We start from the raw sequence: 18,724 nt of genomic DNA, 5'->3' as shown, positions 1-18,724 counted from the left end.
TAAAGTTAAAGTTAAAGTTAAAGTTAAAGTTAAAGTTAAAGTTAAAGTTAAAGTTAAAGTTAAAGTTAAAGTTAAAGTTAAAGTTAAAGTTAAAGTTAAATTTAAATTTAAAGTTAAAGTTAAATTTAAAGTTAAAGTTAAAGTTAAAGTTAAGGTTAAAGTTAAAGTTAAATTTAAAGTTAAAGTTAAAGTTAAAATTAAAGTTAAAGTTAAAGTGAATGTTAAAGTTAAAGAGAAAGTTGAAGTTAAAAATAAAGTTAAAGTTAAAGTGAAAGTGAAAGTTAAAGTGAAAGTTAAAGTTAAAAATAAAGTTAAAGTTAAAGCTAAAGTTGAAGTTAAATTTAAAGTGAAAGTTAAAGTTAAAGTTAAAGTTAAATTTAAAGTTAAAGTTAAAGTTAAAGTTAAAATTAAAGTTAAAGTTGAAGTTAAAGTTGAAGTTAAAGTTAAAGTTAAAGTTAAAGCTAAATTTAAAGTTAAAGTTAAAGTGAATGTTAAAGTTAAAGCGAAAGTTAAAGTTAAAAATTTAGTTAAAGTTAAAGCTAAAGTTGAAGTTAAAGTTTAAGTTTAAGTTTAAGTTAAAGTTAAAGTTAAAGTTAAAGTTAAAGTTAAAGTTAAAGTTAAAGTTAAAGTTAAAGTTAAAGTTAAAGTTAAAGTTAAAGTTAAAGTTAAAGTTAAATTTAAAGTTAAAGTTAAAGTCAAGGTTAAAGTTAAAGTTAAAGTTAAAATTAAAGTTAAAGTTAAAGTTAAAGTGAATGTTAAAGTTAAAGCGAAAATTAAAATTAAAAATTAAGTTAAAGTTAAAGCTAAAGTTGAAGTTAAAGTTTAAGTTTAAGTTTAAGTTAAAGTTAAAGTTAAAGTTAAAGTTAAATTTAAAGTTAAATTTAAATTTAAAGTTAAAGTTAAATTTAAAGTTAAAGTTAAAGTCAAGGTTAAAGTTAAAGTTAAAGTTAAAGTTAAAGTTAAAGTTAAAGTTAAAGTTAAAGTTAAAGTTAAAGTTAAAGTTAAAGTTAAAGTTAAAGTTAAAGTTAAAATTAAAGTTAAAGGTAAAGTTAAAGTGAATGTTAAAGTTAAAGAGAAGTTAAAGTTAAAAATAAAGTTAAAGTTAAAGTGAAAGTTAAAGTTAAAAATAAAGTTAAAGTTAAAGTTAAAGTTAAAGTTAAATTTAAAGTTAAAGTTAAAGTTAAAGTTAAAGTTAAAGTTAAAGTTAAAGTTAAAGTTAAGGTTAAAGTTAAAGTTAAAGTTAAAGTTAAAGCTAAATTTAAAGTTAAAGTTAAAGTGAATGCTAAAGTTAAAGCGAAAGTTAAAGTTAAAAATTAAGCTAAAGTTAAAGCTAAATTTGAATTTTTTTTTTTTTGTTTTTTGTGTTTCGTGGAAGGAGGAAATGCTTTATGCACTGACCGGGATATTTAAGTTTCACTGCGAGACTCTCCGAGTGTAGGACTCCCTTCTTCCATGAAGGCCTACCCACTAAAACCTAACCTCCCACGGCCCGCGCAAATCCCCGTACCTGGGACCGCGTTTAGCATTACTTCGGGTACGGGTGCGCGCTACGTGAGCTCTATGGCTACTCTCACGCTAATGGGCTAGGCATCCGTCTTCTCGTTTAGTGGTAAGTATATGCCTCACATATGTGCTGACCGTATCCCATCTGTCTCTTCGACAGGTCATGTTATTAATGACACTGCCCGGGGATAGGTCGCCAAGTACCTCTTCTACCCTCCTTCGCTGATAGGAGAAGTGCCTGCATTCGAAGAAGGTGTGGCGTACATCGTCTATTTCCCCACAGTACAGACAGCTCGGGCTATCAACCTTACCCATTCTGTGTAGGTATTTGCGGAAGTAACCATGTCCCGTTAGAAACTGGGTCAGGTAAAAGTCTACCTCTCCGTGCGGTCGTTTCAACCATGGATCAAGTTCAGGGATTAGTTCCCTAGTCCACTTTCCTACGATGCTGTTGCTCCACTGATCTTGCCAACGTCGGATCGATTCTTCTCGCGCCTGCATGGCAACAGCAGCTCTACTTGCTTGCGATCCGTTGTCATATATTGTTTTTCTTTCCTCAACGAGAAGATATATCGGTATGGTTCCCGCGACGACCAGGACAGCTTCAGCTTAATCCGTGCGGTAAGCCGAATATATTCGCAGCGCCCCTCTGCGTTGGACCTAGGTGAGGGCGACTCGGTTCTTCCGGTATTTCATTGCGTCCGCCCAGATTTCTGCACCATATAAGAGTATAGAATCCGAGGCTGATGCAAGCAACTTCCTTGTGCATGGCTTTGGGCCACCTGTGTTTGCCATTAATCTACTCAACTGCGCTATTATGCGCGCAGCTCTTTCGCAGGTCCCTCGTATGTGATCCGAGAAGTTGAGTTTGCTGTCTAACCTCACTCCCAGATATTTCGTTGAAGCGAGTGTTTCTATTGGCTGGTCCCCAACCATCATGTTCCTGGTAGTGGGAGTACGTCTCTTTGTGAGGATGACGATCTCCGTTTTGGCTGTTGCTAACTGGAGACCGTGCTCAGCCATCCACCTATTTACATTACGCATGACCTGGTTTAATTTTAGCTGTGCCAGCTCGCAGCTTGGTGCTGTTATTACAGCTGCCACGTCGTCTGCAAATGCAACGAGGAAGGTGCTTTCTGGCATGTCTAATCGAAGAAGACTGTCGTAAGTTATATTCCAGAGATCGGGACCTAGTACCGAACCCTGGGCTGCTCCACCTGTTATTTTTACCTTTTTTTGACCGTGAGTACTTTCATATATTAGATACCTCTCTCTTAGGTAGTCCCTTAAAATTTATAACAAATATTGCGGTACTTTGAAAGTGCTTTCTAGTGCCTCAAGCATGTCCTCCCACCTAGCTGAGTTAAAAGCGTTTTTGACGTCCAGCGTGACCAGCAACACTATAGGTCTTGCTCTGTGGCACGCTGTCTCGGCTTTCTTGACTGCGTCTATAACTTCTGCTATGGCATCTATTGTAGAGTGCCCCTCCGAAAACCATGCTGTCTGGGCGACAGTCCTCCGGCGTCCTGTAACGCTCTGGTGAGGCGTTGCTTCAGGAGACTCTCCATCAATTTCCCTGCTGTGTCCAACATACATAGGGGACGGTAGGATGATGGAGAGTTGGGATCTCCTTTCCCTTTTGGAATGAGAACCAGTCGTGCTGTCTTCCATATGGTGGGGAAAATTCTTTCTTCGAGACATTTGTTGTACATGTGCAACATAAGTTCTGGGCAGTCGTTTGCAGCTAGTCTAATTGCCTCCGCGGGTATTCCGTCGGGCCCAGATGCTTTCCTAGGTTTCATAGTTCGCACGGCAGTTTTAAGCTCTTCTTCTTGGAATGGTTCCCCGTTGCTATCTTCATGGGTAACGTACCCGCGCTCCCTAGGCAGTTGGGTGGGAAACAGGCCATCCACAATGCTCCTTATTTGGTTCTCGTCCATCAGCTGGTTTGGCGGACGGAACTTCTTCATTACTATCTTATATCCCTGCCCCATGGGTCTCGATCCACTTCCTCGCAAAGCGCTTTCCAGCACTTAAGCTTGCTTTGCTTAATGGTAGCACTAAGAGCTTTCTTCGCTCCTTTGTACGCTTCCGACTTTTCTAGAGCCTCAGGCCTGCCGCGCGCGCGAGTTGCTAGCCTTCGCATCCTGTGGCATATTTTCCGCAGCTTCGCGATTTCGATATTCCACCAGTATACCTGCTTTTTACCCCTCCACACTCCCCTCCGTGGCATAGAGAGGTTGCAAGCGTGGCGAAGACAGCTCATTGTCTTTTCAACCGTCTCTTCCGTCGGACTGGAGTTGTTGATTATCCGTCGGGCATCCCTCAGTACTGATGCGGAGAACGTGGCAGAGTCGACCTTGGATGCGTCCCATGCTTTTGTTCTGCGTGGCCCGTTCGAAATCTGCCTCTGACCGGGATCGTTTAGGTGGAAAGTGATGTAGTTGTGATCGCTGCCAGTCAGATCCTCTATGACTCTCCATCCAGCAGCGGTCAGCAGCAGGCTTTCTGACACTAGTGTTACATCGGGGATCGAGTATCCAAAGCCTGGCCGTCGGTATGTAGGGGTCGTACCAGTGTTAAGCACGTTCAAACCGAGCCTGGCTGCCATCTCAAGGACTAACCTTCCACGGGTGTTAGTCTGCGGCATTCCCCATTCGACGGCTCTTGCGTTAAAGTCTCCCGCCACAACCAGGTTACTAGTTAAGTCCCTCAGGTCGTCTTCAATAAGTTCAAGCTTCTCCCTGAACGTTTGAATGGGATCATTCGGGGACAAGTAGCAGCTTACTATTGTAGTATTATTCGTAGTTAGGCGGACGTAGCCTTGTCCGGCAACACGGTTCACAATATTGGCGTTTGCATCTGTTATCCAGATTGCGGCGGTGCCGGTGTTGTCTATATGCCAATCATTTCGGGCTCTATAGGGTTCGCTGATGATAACGCTGTTAGCTTTATGGTCTAAGACCAACTGTTGTAGTAGCTCATCAGCAAATCTGCTCCGGTTTAGGTTGCCTTGGATAAAACTAATCACTATTGAATTGAGACTTTGGCCTTTGCAACAGCGAGTGCCGCTCTGAAAATGCTGCATGCTCCAGATCCAGGGACATGATCGAGCTTCTGTGTATTACACAGGTAACATTTTGGAGCTGCGGTACAGGCCGAAGCTTTGTGGCCGCTTTGCCCACACTTCCAGCAGGCGTTACTCCTGTCTGGACCCTTGCATTCTGCCTTCCGGTGTCCGTAGCCGAGACACCTAAAGCAGCGTTGTACTTCTGCTCGCTGTCTGATTCGGCACTGTATCCATCCGATAGGAATTTTATCTTTTTTGAGTAGGGCGTTGCCAATATTCTCGTCCACTTCGACGACCGCCATTTTCTGTTCTCTTTGGTTTGCTGCGAACACAGAGACACGGAGAGGTCTAGTGATTTCTTCTTTTCCGACCTCCCTCCTTATTGCGTCTTGGATTTCTGTTTCAGTTGTGAGACAGTCCATGCCAAGTACTTCCAACTTCATCCGCTTGGAGAGCTGTTGTGCTTCACCGACCTCTCCTACTGCCCTACCTATAGCTGCTCTGAAGGCCGTCTGGTCACTGCAGCGCGCCGTTTCAATCAGTACGTTACCAGATTTGGTTTTTCGTACTGACCGTACCACCGTACCTGTGTCATTAGGGCGGAGCTGGCAGCGTATGGCCCCTAGTACCTGGGCATAGCTTTTGCCTCCCACAGGTTTTACCACAAAAGTTGCTGCTTGTTGAAGTTAAAGTTTAAGTTTAAGTTTAAGTTAAAGTTTAAGTTAAAGTTAAAGTTAAAGTTAAAGTTAAAGTTAAAGTTAAAGTTAGAGTTAGAGTTAAAGTTAAAGTTAAAGTTAAAGTTAAAGTTAAAGTTAAAGTTAAAGTTAAAGTTAAAGTTAAAGTTAAAGTTAAAGTTAAAGTTAAAGTTAAAGTTAAAGTTAAATTTAAAGTTAAAGTTAAAGTTAAAGTTAAAGTGAATGTTAAAGTTAAAGCGAAAGTTAAAGTTAAAAATTAAGTTAAAGTTAAAGCTAAAGTTGAAGTTAAAGTTTAAGTTTAAGTTTAAGTTTAAGTTTAAGTTAAAGTTAAAGTTAAAGTTAAAGTTAAAGTTAAAGTTAAAGTTAAAGTTAAAGTTAAAGTTAAAGTTAAAGTTAAAGTTAAAGTTAAAGTTAAAGTTAAAGTTAAAGTTAAAGTTAAAGTTACAGTTAAAGTTAAAGTTAAAGTTAAAGTTAAAGTTAAAGTTAAAGTTAAAATTAAAGTTAAAGTTAAAGTTAAAGTTAAAGTTAAAGTTAAAGTTAAAGTTAAAGTTAAAGTTAAAGTTAAAGTTAAAGTTAAAGTTAAAGTTAAAGTTAAAGTTAAAGTTAAAGTTAAAGTTAAAGTTAAAGTTACAGTTAAAGTTAAAGTTAAAATTAAAGTTAAAGTTAAAGTTAAAGTTAAAGTTAAAGTTAAAGTTAAAGTTAAAGTTAAAGTTACAGTTAAAGTTAAAGTTAAAGTTAAAATTAAAGTTAAAGTTAAAGTTAAAGTTAAAGTTAGAGTTAAAGTTAAAGTTAAAGTTAAAGTTAAAGTTAAAGTTAAAGTTAAAGTTAAATTTAAAGTTAAAGTTAAAGTTAAAGTTAAAGTTAAAGTTAAAGTTAAAGTTAAAGTTAAAGTTAAAGTTAAAGTGAATGTTAAAGTTAAAGCGAAAGTTAAAGTTAAAAATTAAGTTAAAGTTAAAGCTAAAGTTGAAGTTAAAGTTTAAGTTTAAGTTAAAGTTAAAGTTAAAGTTAAAGTTAAAGTTAAAGTTAAAGTTAAAGTTAAAGTTAAAGTTAAAGTTAAAGTTAAAGTTAAAGTTAAAGTTAAAGTTAAAGTTAAAGTTAAAGTTAAAGTTAAAGTTAAAGTTACAGTTAAAGTTAAAGTTAAAGTTAAAATTAAAGTTAAAGTTAAAGTTAAAGTTAAAGTTACAGTTAAAGTTAAAGTTAAAGTTAAAATTAAAGTTAAAGTTAAAGTTAAAGTTAAAGTTAAAGTTAAAGTTAAAGTTAAAGTTAAAGTTAAAGTTAAAGTTAAAGTTAAAGTTAAAGTTAAAGTTAAAGTTAAAGTTAAAGTGAATGTTAAAGTTAAAGCGAAAGTTAAAGTTAAAAATTAAGTTAAAGTTAAAGCTAAAGTTGAAGTTAAAGTTAAAGTTTAAGTTTAAGTTAAAGTTAAAGTTAAAGTTAAAGTTAAAGTTAAAGTTAAAGTTAAAGTTAAAGTTAAAGTTAAAGTTAAAGTTAAAGTTAAAGTTACAGTTAAAGTTAAAGTTAAAGTTAAAGTTAAAGTTTAAGTTAAAGTTAAAGTTAAAGTTAAAGTTAAAGTTAAAGTTAAAGTTAAAGTTAAAGTTAAAGTTAAAGTTAAAGTTAAAGTTAAAATTAAAGTTAAAGTTACAGTTAAAGTTAAAGTTAAAGTTAAAATTTAAGTTAAAGTTAAAGTTAAAGTTAAAGTTAAAATTAAAGTTAAAGTTAAAGTTAAAGTTAAAGTTAAAGTTAAAGTTAAAGTTAAAGTTAAAGTTAAAGTTAAAGTTAGAGTTAAAGTTAAAGTTAAAGTTAAAGTTAAAGTTAAAGTTAAAGTTAAATTTAAAGTTAAAGTTAAAGTTAAAGTTAAAGTTAAAGTTAAAGTTAAAGTGAATGTTAAAGTTAAAGCGAAAGTTAAAGTTAAAAATTAAGTTAAAGTTAAAGCTAAAGTTGAAGTTAAAGTTTAAGTTTAAGTTTAAGTTAAAGTTAAAGTTAAAGTTAAAGTTAAAGTTAAAGTTAAAGTTAAAGTTAAAGTTAAAGTTAAAGTTAAAGTTAAAGTTAAAGTTAAAGTTAAAGTTAAAGTTAAAGTTAAAGTTAAAGTTAAAGTTAAAGTTAAAGTTAAAGTTAAAGTTAAAGTTAAAGTTAAAGTTAAAGTTACAGTTAAAGTTAAAGTTAAAGTTAAAGTTAAAATTAAAGTTAAAGTTAAAGTTAAATTTAAAGTTAAAGTTAAAGTTAAGGTTAAAGTTAAAGTTAAAGTTAAAGTTAAAGTTAAAGTTAAAGTTAAAGTTAAAGTTAAAGTTAAAGTTAAAGTTAAAGTTAAAGTTAAAGTTAAAGTTAAAGTTAAAGTTAAAGTTAAAGTTAAAGTTAAAGTTAAAGTTAAAATTAAAGTTAAAGTTAAAGTGAATGTTAAAGTTAAAGAGAAAGTTAAAGTTAAAGTTAAAAATAAAGTTAAAGTTAAAGTGAAAGTGAAAGTTAAAGTGAAAGTTAAAGTTTAAGTTAAAGTTAAAGTTAAAGTTAAAGTTAAAGTTAAAGTTAAAGTTAAAGTTAAAGTTAAAGTTAAAGTTAAAGTTAAAGTTAAAGTTAAAGTTAAAGTTAAAGTTAAAGTGAAAGTTAAAGTCAAAAATAAAGTTAAAGTTAAAGTTAAAATTAGAGTTAAAGTTAAAGTTAAAGTTAAAGTGAATGTTAAAGTTAAAGCGAAAGTTAAAGTTAAAAATAAAGATAAAGTTAAAGTTAAAGTTAAAGTTAAAGATAAAGTTAAAGTTAAAGTTAAAGTTAAAGTTAAACCTAAAGTTAAAGTTAAAGTTAAAGTTAAACCTAAAGTTAAAGTTAAAGTTAAAGTTAAAGCTAAAGTTAAAGTTAAAGTTAAAGTTAAAGTTAAAGTTAAAGTGTGGCTGAGCTCAGGCCAAGGGGGTCACTGCTGGCGGACAGTGAACGGCCTATTAATTAGGTTAGCTGCGAATATCAAATAAGCAGCCCTCGACCAAGAGCGGCTGGTGAGGAGGGTTTGGCTTAAAAGGCCTAAAGCACCCTGAGAACCTCCAGTGACAGGGCGAGTAGACGCCGCCCTGAATTAAGCATCCACAGCCTAGTGCGGGGTTGCTTCGAGGGAATACCTACCCAAGATAGGGAGGCAACTATACGACGTGGGATACACACTCAGGAAGGTAAAGAGGTAAATTATTTGTAAATTTAAGGTGATTGTCACATTAAGACTGAGCCCAGTAAGGTCTTAATTAAGGTATACTGGAATCAACGACTCGGATATGTTTGTTAAGGGCTGGCGAATGTGGCATTCGGAAATCTCAGTACACGGCTTGACACACCGTCGAAATGACTTTCCGGTTAATGTCCCATTCGTCTCCGTCCCGTTAAAACCTTGGCAGGCCTTGGGGTACGTTCAAAGTCCGTCATCATTAAGTTGGTGGTGCAGGTTCGGTTGAGATCCTCCCGATTAATACTGATCTGGCTCTGAACGCAGTCTTCATGAGGGACTGCGTCAACCTTCACGTGGCCTCCCTGCCTTCGCATAGACAACCACGGGATCTATATAGGTAACTGCACACTCGGACCAAGATAGCGGCCTCAAGAGGGGACCCAATTAAATAAATGATGAGCAACAACAATACTAAAATAAAAAACCAAACACAGGAGAATGAAATGGCGTTCAATCCATTTGTAGGAAGGAAGCTAGCTCGCTCTCCAGAAGGGCGTGGCCCATCGGCTGGGGGCCTTAACATTTCGTCGCAAGTGGTAACGAAACCCAAAGGAGCGGAGGCCGAAAGCAAGCAAGGAGCATCGTCGCCGGGTGCTACACCGAAGCTTTGCAAAAAGAACTCCGACAGCAAGGCTCACACGGGCACACCATTATTAAGTGAGCTAATTAAGCAGGCGTCAGCTGCGTTAAATCAGCAAAACCCCCCTGGAGAGAAAAAGATGACCAAGCTAGGCAAGGCGATTGAGGACTTGATGCAGTTCTTCATAGGGCGTAATAATATACACGCGGAAATCAAGCGCTTGGCCTCCGTAATAAAAGTGCTATACATCGAGTCGGCCCTAGAGGTAAAGAATTTAGAACATAAATTGCGTGCAAGCGAATGCGCCAAGGATAGAAGTCCATCACCCCCAGGAAAGCGACCGAGGAATAATTCGTACTCGACCAAGGAGAACAACGTGGTAAAACCCACTACTACTCTAAAAGATGTCTTACCAGGGCACGTGGGTGGACACAAACGACGGCAAGAAACGCAAGAGAAGACGGAGCGGAAAGAGGAAACTACAGCCCAAAAGACGGGAGAGTGGCAGTTAGCCAAAAAGAAGAGCAAGAAAAATCACTTAAGGCTAGGCCGGATGCAATCATCATTTCCAAGGCGGGGGATGCGACGTACGCCGACATATTGCGTAAAGTGAGAAGATGCGACGAATTAAAATCCCTGGGTGATGACGTCAAAACGATTAGAAGAACGGCGAAAGGAGAGCTGTTACTAGAGCTGAAAAAATCGCAAGATGGGAAAACAAGCGCGTACCAAGCAGAAATTGAAGCGGTACTAAAGGACTCAGCTAAAGTTATAACAAAGTCCCAAATGGTCACGCTACAGTGCAGAGATCTCGATGAGATTACTACGCCCGAGGAGATTTGCAACGCCCTCCACCAGCAATGCAACATCAAACTTCCAGATGTGGCTGCCATAAAAAGCATACGCACAGGGTACAGTGGCACGAAGTCGGCACTTATAAGCCTTACAGCGGATGATGCCAAGGCGGTTCTTAATACGCAAAGAATCCGGGTAGGATGGGTTTCCTGCCGAATTAGAGAGCTCAAGCAAGAAAAACGCTGTTATAGGTGCTGGGGCTACGGGCATATAGCTCAGAAATGTAAGGAGACTGTAGATAGGTCTAGCCTATGCAGGAAATGCGGCCAGGAAGGTCATAAGGCTGCAAGTTGCGAAAATGCACCGAAATGCGCGCTATGTGGCGGACAACATTCAGCAGGCAGTTTTAAATGCCCACAACGAGAGGGCAGCAAAATGACTGTCTCATGAGGGTATTGCAGCTCAATTTAAACCATTGCGAGGCAGCCCAAGAGCTATTATCCCAAACAGTCTATGAAGGAGGATATGACATAGTGGTACTCTCTGAACAATACAAAAATCGCCAGGAGCAGGGTTGGCTCTCAGATTCAGCAGGGAAGGCCTCAATTTGGGCACCAGGGAAATTTCTCCCACAGGAAATTATGACGCCAACGGTAGCAGGATTCACGTGGGCAAAAATCAACGGTATATACGTCTTCAGTTGCTATGCCCCTCCGAGCATGACCATCGCCGAGTTCGAAGACATGATATACGGGATCACCATTGAAGCACGAGGTAAACACCCGCTTTTAGTGTGTGGAGACTTCAATGCATGGTCATCTGTGTGGGGAAGTAGACGAACCAACGAAAGAGGGAGAGTTCTCCTCGAAAGTCTTACTTCTTTGAGGCTAGAACTCCTAAATGAACCAGGGATATATACCTTCGATACAAGTACCAGACGATCCATTATAGATCTCACCTTCGCTAGCAGCGAAATAGCAAGACGAGCAAAATGGTCCATAAGCAACGTTACACACACAGCGACCATAAAGCTATTAGCGTAGAGCTGCTCGAAACTCCACGAACGGTAGCAGCAAGACATCGACAAAGTAGGAAATGGAAACAGCACCTTTTCGACCCACAAATATTTGACATTATCTGGAAGGACGCCATAGTACGAGAATCGCATGCGGAAGACCAGTCGGTTCAAATCACTAAGTTGCTATGTATGGCATGTGATGCTGCCATGCCCAGAAGTCGCGGAAAAGCACAGCGCACTCCGGTATATTGGTGGAATGACGAAATTGCGGAAGAGCGTAGAAAATGCCACAAAGCACGAAGAACAGCGCAGAGGGCACGCTCATCACCACGATATGCAGAGCTACACAGCACCTATGTCGCACAAAGAAAGGCACTTAAAAATGCCATAAAAAAGAGCAAGAAGTTATGCTTTAGGGAACTGCTGGATAATGTCGACCTAGATCCTTGGGGATCAGCCTACAGAACTGTGATGGCCAAAGTTAAAGGACCGATATCACAGCAACCTACGTGCACGATACTGATGAATATTATTGTTGAAACACTTTTCCCGGCGCAAGATCGCTGGACTTATCCAAGCGAGGATCTAGAAAGTACGGAAATTCCGCAAATTACAGAGCAAGAGGTGCTGGACGCTGCAAAAAGAGTTGCTGATAACAAATCCCCAGGACCCGACGAAGTACCAAACATAGCCCTTAAAGCCGCGATTACAACTAGGGCTACATTATTTACTGATCTTTTTAATGCCTGTATGCAAGAAGGCGTGTTTCCTCGCCCGTGGAAACGACAAAGACTTGTCCTATTGCTGAAACGTGGTAAACAGCCGGACCAACCATCCTCATATAGGCCACTTTGTATGCTGGATTCCCTAGGGAAGATTTTCGAGCGTATAATTAGTGAGCGCCTACAGCTGACTCTAGAAAGACCAGGTGGCTTATCGAATAGTCAATATGGATTTCGCAAATCAAGATCCACCGTAGATGCAATACAAACAGTCGTCAATATAGCTAGAGAAGCTATCTCTGGAGGCCAAAATAAAAGGAAGTTCTGTGCACTGATTATGTTGGACATCAAGAATGCTTTTAACACTGCGAACTGGATGCAGATAATGGCAGCGCTGCAAAGCTTCGGCACTCCAGCTTACTTACGCAGAATTATAGGTAGCTACCTTAAAGACAGAGTACTTCTTTTTGACACGGATCAAGGAGCTAAAGAGTACAAAATCACAGGAGGCGTCCCACAGGGATCTGTTCTCGGTCCAACGCTTTGGAATGTAATGTATGACGGGGTGCTAAAGATTGATCTACCAGAAAACACGCAAATTGTGGGATATGCTGATGATATTGCAGTGGTAGTAGTGGCCAAGAAACTGGACCTGCTTCAAGCATTATGTAATGACGCCGTAGCAAGAATAAAGGAATGGCTGACCAATACAGGACTGGAGTTGGCTAGCCAAAAGACGGAAGTGGTATTAGTAAGCTCCAAACGGTCGGCGAACGAGTTAGTCTTAACTGTCGGGGATCATCAAATCACCTCAAAGGATTCCTTAAAATACTTAGGAGTGCACATTGACTCTAAGTTAACTTTCAAAGAGCACTTCAGAGCGGTGGGGGAGAAAATTACCAAAGTTAATGGATCACTTATGCGAATAATGCCTAACATTGGTGGTCCGCGCGAAGCTATACGTCAGCTATTGTCCACAGTAACCAGCTCAATAATACTATACGCAGCACCAGTGTGGTATGGATCTAAACAGACCCATCAAAAATATATATTAGCAGCGTACCGACTTGCTTCTTTAAGAATAGCAAGTGCTTATCGGACGGTGTCCGACGACGCGATCCTGGTTCTAACCCGGAAAATCCCAGTGGACTTACTGGCAAGCGAAATGGCCGATCTGTATAACACTAATATCGAGCGACCATCTGAAGAAGACAAGAAAAGAGCAAGGACACAAACAATAGCTAAGTGGCAAGAACGGTGGGAGGCCTCGAGTAAAGGGCGTTGGACTTTCACACTAGTTTGGAACGTAGCTCAATGGAATGAGCGGAAGCACGGCGAACTGAACTACCATCTCACGCAAATAATGAGTGGACATGGCGGTTTCAAAGAGTATTTATGGAAGCGTAGGATAGAGGAAGATCCTCATTGCCCAATGTGTACCACAGAGTTAGAAAACGCAGAACACGTCATGTTCTACTGCCCCCGTTTCCACGAAGAAAGACTCACCTTGCATGGAGTCTTTGGGGAGGAACCTACCACGAGAAATTTAGTTTCACATATGTGCAGCAGGAAAGAATGCTGGACTGCAGTGAGCAAAATGGCATTTATAGTAATGACACGCCTGATGGATGCTGAGAGGGAGAGCAGAGAAATGCGCATGCGAAGCAGTGGTGATTAAATGGACACTCAGAGCAAATAGCGGGAACCTGGACGCAGGGACAACAGTAGGCTCTTAAAAAATGAGAAATATGGAACGCCACCCTGAAGTAATGCGAAAGTGGTGCCGGGGTGGGCGACGGTTCCAGAACGGGGCTGTTTTTTAGTCTACGGACACACGGTTGCTGCGACGGCAGCAATTATGGTGCATTAGGCATTTTTCAGCCTCCCCGCAAAACAAAAAAAAAAAAAAGTTAAAGTTAAAGTTAAAGTTAAAGTTTAAGTTTAAGTTTAAGTTAAAGTTAAAGTGAAAGTTAAAGCTAAAGTTAAAGTTAAAGTTAAAATTAAAGTTAAAGTTAAAGTTGAAGTTAAAGTTATAGTTAAAGTTAAAGTTAAAGTTAAAGTTAAAGTTAAAGTTAAAGTTAAAGTTAAAGTTAAAGTTAAAGTTAAAGTTAAAGTTAAAGTTAAAGTTAAAGTTAAAGTTAAAGTTAAAGTTAAAGTTAAAGTTAAAATTAAAGTTAAAGTTAAAGTTGAAGTTAAGGTTAAAGTTAAAGTTAAAGTTACAGTTAAAGTAAAATTAAAGTTAAAGTTAAAGTGAATGTTAAAGTTAAAGCGAAAGTTAAAGTTAAAGTTAAAAATAAAGTTAAAATTAAAGTTAAAGTTAAAGATAAAGTTAAAGTTAAAGTTAAAGTTAAAGTTAAAGTTAAAGTCAAAAATAAAGTTAAAGTTAAAGTGAAAGTTAAAGTTAAAGTTACAGTTAAAGTTAAAGTTAAAGTTAAAGTTAAAGCTAAAGTTAAAGTTAAAGTTAAAGTTAAAGTGAAAGTGAAAATTAAAGTTAAAGTTAAAGTTAAAGTTAAAGTTAAGTTAAAGTTAAAGTTAAAGTCAAAAATAAAGTTAAAGTTAAAGTTAAAGATAAAGTTAAAGTTAAAGTTAAAGTTAAAGTTAAAGCTAAAGTTAAAGTTAAAGTTAAAGTTAAAGTTATAGTTAAAGTTAAAGTTAAAGTTAAAGTGAAAGGTAAAGTTAAAGTTAAAGTGAATGTTAAAGTTAAAGTTGAAGTTAAAGTTAAAGTTAAAGTTACAGTTAAAGTTAAAGTTAAAGTTAAAGTGAATGTTAAAGTTAAAGCGAAAGTTAAAGTTAAGTTAAAAATAAAGTTAAAGTTAAAGTTAAAGATAAAGTTAAAGTTAAAGTTAAAGTTAAAGTTAAAGTTAAAGTTAAAGTTAAAGTTAAAGCTAAAGTTAAAGTTAAAGTTAAAGTTAAAGTTAAAGTGAAAGTTAAAGTTAAAGTTAAAGTGAATGTTAAAGTTAAAGTTGAAGTTAAAGTTAAAGTTAAAGTTAAAGTTGAAGTTAAATTTAAAGTTAAAGTTAAAGTTAAAGTTAAAGTTAAAGTTAAAGTTAAAGTTAAAGTTAAAATTAAAGTTAAAGTTAAAGTTAAAGTTAAAGTGAATGTTAAAGTTATAGTTAAAGTTAAAGTTAAAGTTAAAGTTAAAGATAAAGTTAAAATTAAAGTTAAAGTTAAAGTTAAAGTTAAAGTTAAAGTTAAAATTAAAGTTAAAGTTAAAGTTAAAGTTAAAGTTAAAGTAAAGTTAAAGTTAAAGTTAAAATTAAAGTTGAAGTTAAAGTTGAAGTTAAAGTTAAAGATAAAGTTAAAGTTAAATTTAAAGTTAAAGTTAAAGTTAAAGTTAAAGCTAAAGTTAAAGTTAAAGTTAAAGTTAAAGTGAATGTTAAAGTTAAAGCGAAAGTTAAAGTTAAAGTTAAAGTTAAAGTTAAAGTTAAAGTTACAGTTAAAGTTAAAGTTAAAGTTAAAGTTAAAGTTAAAGTTAAAGTTAAAGTTAAAGTTAAAGTAAAGTTAAAGTTAAAGTAAAAATTAAAGTTGAAGTTAAAGTAAAGTTAAAGTTAAAGTTAAAGTTAAAGTGAATGTTAAAGTTAAAGCGAAAGTTAAAGATAAAGTTAAAATTAAAGTTAAAGTTAAAGTTAAAGTTAAAGTTAAAGTTAAAGTTAAAGTTAAAGTTAAAGTTAAAGTTAAAGTTAAAGTGAATGTTAAAGTTAAAGCGAAAGTTAAAGATAAAGTTAAAATTAAAGTTAAAGTTAAAGTTAAAGTTAAAGTTAAAGTTAAAGTTAAAGTTAAAGTAAAGTTAAAGTTAAAGTTAAAGTTAAAGTTAAAGTGAATGTTAAAGTTAAAGCGAAAGTTAAAGATAAAGTTAAAATTAAAGTTAAAGTTAAAGTTAAAGTTAAAGTTAAAGTTAAAGTTAAAGTTAAAGTAAAGTTAAAGTTAAAGTTAAAGTTAAAATTAAAGTTGAAGTTAAAGTTGAAGTTAAAGTTAAAGATAAAGTTAAAGTTAAATTTAAAGTTAAAGTTAAAGTTAAAGTTAAAGCTAAAGTTAAAGTTAAAGTTAAAGTTAAAGTGAATGTTAAAGTTAAAGCGAAAGTTAAAGTTAAAGTTAAAGTTAAAGTTAAAGTTAAAGCTAAAGTTGAAGTTAAAGTTTAAGTTTAAGTTTAAGTTTAAGTTTAAGTTTAAGTTAAAGTTAAAGTTAAAGTTAAAGTTAAAGTTAAAGTTAAAGTTAAAGTTAAAGTTAAAGTTAAAGTTAAAGTTAAAGTTAAAGTTAAAGTTAAAGTTAAAGTTAAAGTTAAAGTTAAAGTTAAAGTTAAAGTTAAAGTTAAAGTTAAAGTTAAAGTTACAGTTAAAGTTAAAGTTAAAGTTAAAATTAAAGTTAAAGTTAAAGTTAAAGTTAAATTTAAAGTTAAAGTTAAAGTTAAGGTTATAGTTAAAGTTAAAGTTAAAGTTAAAGTTAAAGTTAAAGTTAAAGTTAAAGTTAAAGTTAAAGTTAAAGTTAAAGTTAAAGTTAAAGTTAAAGTTAAAGTTAAAGTTAAAGTTAAAGTTAAAGTTAAAGTTAAAATTAAAGTTAAAGTTAAAGTGAATGTTAAAGTTAAAGAGAAAGTTAAAGTTAAAGTTAAAAATAAAGTTAAAGTTAAAGTGAAAGTGAAAGTTAAAGTGAAAGTTAAAGTTTAAGTTAAAGTTAAAGTTAAAGTTAAAGTTAAAGTTAAAGTTAAAGTTAAAGTTAAAGTTAAAGTTAAAGTTAAAGTGAAAGTTAAAGTCAAAAATAAAGTTAAAGTTAAAGTTAAAATTAGAGTTAAAGTTAAAGTTAAAGTTAAAGTTAAAGTGAATGTTAAAGTTAAAGCGAAAGTTAAAGTTAAAGTTAAAAATAAAGTTAAAGTTAAAGTTAAAGATAAAGTTAAAGTTAAAGTTAAAGTTAAACCTAAAGTTAAAGTTAAAGTTAAACCTAAAGTTAAAGTTAAAGTTAAAGTTAAAGCTAAAGTTAAAGTTAAAGTTAAAGTTAAAGTTAAAGTTAAAGTTAAAGTTAAAGTTAAAGTTAAAGTTAAAGCTAAAGTTGCAGTTAAAGTTAAAGTTTAAGTTTAAGTTAAAGTTAAAGTTAAAATTAAAGTTAAAGCTAAAGTTAAAATTAAAGTTAAAATTAAAGTTAAAGTTAAAGTTGAAGTTAAAGTTATAGTTAAAGTTAAAGTTAAAGTTAAAGTTAAAGTTAAAGTTAAAGTTAAAGTTAAAGTTAAAGTTAAAGTTAAAGTTAAAGTTAAAGTTAAAGTTAAAGTTAAAGTTAAAGTTAAAGTTAAAGTTAAAGTTAAAGTTAAAATTAAAGTTAAAGTTAAAGTTGAAGTTAAGGTTAAAGTTAAAGTTAAAGTTACAGTTAAAGTAAAATTAAAGTTAAAGTTAAAGTGAATGTTAAAGTTAAAACGAAAGTTAAAGTTAAAGTTAAAAATAAAGTTAAAATTAAAGTTAAAGTTAAAGATAAAGTTAAAGTTAAAGTTAAAGTTAAAGTCAAAAATAAAGTTAAAGTTAAAGTGAAAGTTAAAGTTAAAGTTACAGTTAAAGTTAAAGTTAAAGTTAAAGTTAAAGTTAAAGCTAAAGTTAAAGTTAAAGTTAAAGTGAAAGTGAAAATTAAAGTTAAAGTTAAAGTTAAAGTTAAAGTTAAGTTAAAGTTAAAGTTAAAGTCAAAAATAAAGTTAAAGTTAAAGTTAAAGATAAAGTTAAAGTTAAAGTTAAAGTTAAAGTTAAAGTTAAAGTTAAAGTTAAAGCTAAAGTTAAAGTTAAAGTTAAAGTTAAAGTTATAGTTAAAGTTAAAGTTAAAGTGAAAGGTAAAGTTAAAGTTAAAGTGAATGTTAAAGTTAAAGTTGAAGTTAAAGTTAAAGTTAAAGTTACAGTTAAAGTTAAAGTTAAAGTTAAAGTGAATGTTAAAGTTAAAGCGAAAGTTAAAGTTAAGTTAAAAATAAAGTTAAAGTTAAAGTTAAAGATAAAGTTAAAGTTAAAGTTAAAGTTAAAGTTAAAGTTAAAGTTAAAGTTAAAGTTAAAGTTAAAGCTAAAGTTAAAGTTAAAGTTAAAGTGAAAGTTAAAGTTAAAGTTAAAGTGAATGTTAAAGTTAAAGTTGAAGTTAAAGTTAAAGTTAAAGTTGAAGTTAAATTTAAAGTTAAAGTTAAAGTTAAAGTTAAAGTTAAAGTTAAAGTTAAAGTTAAAATTAAAGTTAAAGTTAAAGTTAAAGTTAAAGTTAAAGTGAATGTTAAAGTTATAGTTAAAGTTAAAGTTAAAGTTAAAGTTAAAGTTAAAGATAAAGTTAAAGTTAAAGTTAAAGTTAAAGTTAAAGTTAAAGTTAAAGTTAAAGTTAAAGTTAAAGTTAAAGTTAAAGTTAAAGTTAAAGTTAAAGTTAAAGTTAAAGTAAAGTTAAAGTTAAAGTTAAAATTAAAGTTAATGTTGAAGTTAAAGTTGAAGTTAAAGTTAAAGATAAAGTTAAAGTTAAATTTAAAGTTAAAGTTAAAGTTAAAGTTAAAGCTAAAGTTAAAGTTAAAGTTAAAGTTAAAGTGAATGTTAAAGTTAAAGCGAAAGTTAAAGTTAAAAATTAAGTTAAAGTTAAAGCTAAAGTTGAAGTTAAAGTTAAAGTTAAAGTTTAAGTTTAAGTTTAAGTTTAAGTTAAAATTAAAGTTAAAGTTAAAGTTAAAGTTAAAGTTAAAGTTAAAGTTAAAGTTAAAGTTAAAGTTAAATTTAAAGTTAAAGTTAAATTTAAAGTTAAAGTTAAGGTTAAAGTTAAAGTTAAAGTTAAAGTTAAAATTAAAGTTAAAGTTAAAGTTAAAGTGAATGTTAAAGTTAAAGAGAAAGTTAAAGTTAAAAATAAAGTTAAAGTTAAAGTGAAAGTTAAAGTTAAAGTTAAAAATAAATTTAAAGTTAAAGCTAAAGTTGAAGTTAAAGTTAAAGTTAAAGTTAAAGTTTAAGTTTAAGTTAAAGTTAAAGTTAAAGTTAAAGTTAAAGTTAAAGTTAAAGTTAAAGTTAAAGTTAAAATTAAAGTTAAAGTTAAAGTTAAAGTTAAAGTTAAAGTTAAAGTTAAAGTTAAAGTTAAAGTTAAAGTTAAAGTTAAAGTTAAAGTTAAAGTTAAAGTTAAAGTTAAAGTTAAAGTTAAAGTTAAAGTTAAAGTTAAAGTTAAAGTTAAAG

The sequence above is a fragment of the Eurosta solidaginis genome, unplaced genomic scaffold (assembly GCF_040869045.1).
Source record: "Eurosta solidaginis isolate ZX-2024a unplaced genomic scaffold, ASM4086904v1 ctg00001045.1, whole genome shotgun sequence".
Lineage (NCBI taxonomy): Eukaryota > Metazoa > Arthropoda > Insecta > Diptera > Tephritidae > Eurosta > Eurosta solidaginis.
This window is presented reverse-complemented; position numbering follows the sequence as displayed.